We start from the raw sequence: 3,222 nt of genomic DNA on the forward strand, positions 1-3,222 counted from the left end.
TGGTGAGCGCACCCACCCAAAAAAAAAAAAAAAAAAAAAAACTCTCCAAAAATAAAAAAAATTTTTAAATAAAGATACATCATTTGTTAAAATTTCAGTTATCATTAAATAAATATTAGATAATATGCTAATGATATCAAGCATTGGTAAGGATACAAAGCAACTGCAACTATTATTACCTGTTAGTCAAAGTGTAAACTGATATAACCATTTTGGAACTTTTTAGTAATAGCTACTAAAGCTAAATATATGCCAATCATATGACCCCAAAATTCTATTTCTAGATATATATATACATGAGGCATGAGTATAAAGAAATATAAAAATATTCATAGAAGCTTTATTCATATAGCCAAAATTGGGAAACAATCCAAATGACATTTTTTGGGGGGAGAAGTTTTTTTTTTCACTATAGGTAGGGCACGTGCACTCACCAGACAGACAGAGACGCAGAGACAGAAAGCTAGAAATCACCCCCCAGGGGGATGGTCACGCCTCAATCCCTTCTCCTCCATTCTCCTCTCGGGATCTTGGGCATGCACACACATGCGCCCGGCGTGAGTTCTAAGCCACCGGGTCCGGGATGCGAACCGTGGTCGACTACGTGGGAGTCCAGCGACATAGCCATTACACTAACTGCTGGTTCCTCACATTTTTTTTTTTTTTAATTTTGCTATAAGGCATATGCACTTGTGGGGAAGAAAAAAGGTGGAGTGGGGTAAAATGAGAAAGCACCCCTGGGGTAGGGCCACATCACAATCCCTTCTCCTCCATGCTCCTCTTGGGATTTTGGGCATACATGCGTGCTTGTCTTGTATGTTTTTCAAGCCACCATGTCCAGGACTCAACCATGCAGTAAGCCATATGGGATCCAACCACTTTAATGAACACACAACCAGCTGGCCCTCCAAAAGACAATTAACAGAAGAACAGAACAGATAAATTGTCTATAGACATTTGTATGTAGACAGTTGTATGTGGAGTATCATACAACAATGAAAAAGATCTATATTTGAAATGTGGATGAATTTCATAGAAATAACATTGAGTAAAAGAAGACTGCATACTTACAATTCCATTTATATAAAATTCTGCTGGACAAACCCAAATTTATGATGATGTAAGTCAGAATAGTGGTTACCTCTGACGGAAGTGGAATACTGACCAGACAAGGATACAGTAAGAGTGTTTTGGTAATAGAAATGTTACAGAAGGTGTATGAAAAATTAAGAAACAGGACAAACATATTAGTTACACTTTCAAATAACATGTCCAATATTTTTTCTTCACATCAGTATACATTTTCAGGCAAAATTCTTCTAGATGTAAAGAAGTGGGCCCAATTGTTAATCTGAAAAAAAATCCAATATATACGCTATTTTCCTTATGGTTCCAGATTTTTTGGACATTCTGAATTTTATTTATTGTATACAAAAAAAAAAATGGGGGGACCAGCAGGTGGCATGGTGGTTAAGGGCACTGGACTCCCATATGGCCGACTGTGGTTCGAGTCCCGGACCTGGCAGCTTGCTTTCTTGCTTTCTCTTTCTCTTGTTCTGTCCCTTTGTGGTCAAATTAAAATAAATAAATAAATAAATAAATAAATAAATAAATTTAAATAAAATAATTCATTAAAAAAAAAAAAAGCTCATTAAAAAAAAAAAAAAAAAACTATTCTGCTTAAAAATAAATTTACCCTGGGGCCAGCATGTAGCATGGTGGTTAAGGGCACTAGACTCCCACATGGTCAACCATGGTTCAAGTCTCAGACCTGATGGCTTGTTTTCTCACTTTGTCTCTCTCTCCCTCTTTCTCTCACTCTCTCATTCTGTCCCTCTCTGGTGAAAGAAAAGAAAGAGAAGAAAAGAAAGAGAGAGAGAAAGGGGGGGAGAGAGAGAAAGGGGGGGAGAGAGAGAGAGAGAAAGAGGAAGGAAGGAAGGAAGGAAGGAAGGAAGGAAAGAAGGGAGAGAGAGAGAAAGAAAAAGAAAGAAAGAAAGAAAGAAAGAAAAAAAGAAGGGAGGGAAGGAGGGAGGGAGGGAGAAAGAAAGATAAATAATGAATAATTCTTTAAAAAAAAATTTTTTTTAATTATCCTATGTTTTCCAACTATGGAGAAACTATATACCTAGAATAAAGTGGCAGTCACATGTGTACATGTGCACATATGTATAAATTCATCAAGTTGTGCACTGTATGTTACACCGCAGTATGTACATGCATACTCGATAATCGACAAAACTTTTAAAAACATTTACTATAGCAAGCTGTCTTACTTTAATGCATTTTTTTATTGTTACTGTATGGTTTACAAAATAACCTCACCCAAGGGATTCTGCTTAATTTTTTGTAATAGCACTGATATATTCGCTGATTTATGAAGCCTTTCATAGTTTTCTTGAGGACTAAATACTATAGATGACTAATATAAAGAATTCATAAAGCACATCATACTACTTAAATAAAAAGTCTATAAATTCACATTGTTGAACAATAGCTGTTTTCCACCTGATACATGAGCAATGACCACGTAAAACATGCAAAGACGGGTCAGCCAGGTGGTGTGGTAGTTAAGGCAGGTGAATCCCACAAGTCCAACTGCATGGTTTGAGTCTTGGCTGGCAGCTTGAGAGGTATGCTGGGTGTATGTGCGTGCATGCCCAAAGTCCCAAGAGGAGAGTGGAAAAGTGTAGTCATACCCCCAAGGGGTACTTTCTCACTCTCTCTCTCTTTTTCTTTGGCAAGTTCATATGTCCTACAGTAGCAAACCAAAAAAAAAAAAAAGAAAACAAAACAAAAAAGAAAAAAGAAAAAAAGGGTTTATGTGTAAATGGAGTTGGGTCCTAGGCTTAGATAATTATAAACAGATTTTCACAAACAAATGTCCATTGGGATATTCTAAAGTTGTATTGGACCTGTAAGACATTTAGTAACCCTGGCCCTGCCTAAAAAATGCCAGCTACAGGGACCAGCAGTTAGCGTAATGGCTATGTCGCTGGACTCCCATGTAGTCGATCGCGGTTCGAGTCCCAGACCAGGTGGCTTAAACTCACGCCGGGCGCGTGTGCGTGTGCGTGTGTGCCCAAGATCCCGAGAGGAGAATGGAGGAGAAGGGACTGCGGCGTGGCCATCCCCCCTGGGGGGTGATTTCTCGCTTTCTGTCTCTCTGTCACTCCCTGTCTGTCTGGTGAGTGCACGCGCCCTATAGCAAAAAAAAAAAAAAAA

The 3,222-nt window shown here is 38.4% G+C and overlaps 1 protein-coding gene across 2 annotated transcripts in view; it reads right to left on the reverse strand.

The window, feature by feature from the left end:
* The window catches only part of NSL1 (NSL1 component of MIS12 kinetochore complex), a 34,263-nt gene that overhangs the window by 7,700 nt on the left and 23,341 nt on the right, over window positions 1–3,222 (reverse strand). The gene's annotated exons all lie outside the window — the stretch shown is intronic.

Source organism: Tupaia chinensis, unplaced genomic scaffold (assembly GCF_000334495.1).
Source record: "Tupaia chinensis unplaced genomic scaffold, TupChi_1.0 Scaffold142846_1, whole genome shotgun sequence".
Classification (NCBI taxonomy): domain Eukaryota; kingdom Metazoa; phylum Chordata; class Mammalia; order Scandentia; family Tupaiidae; genus Tupaia; species Tupaia belangeri.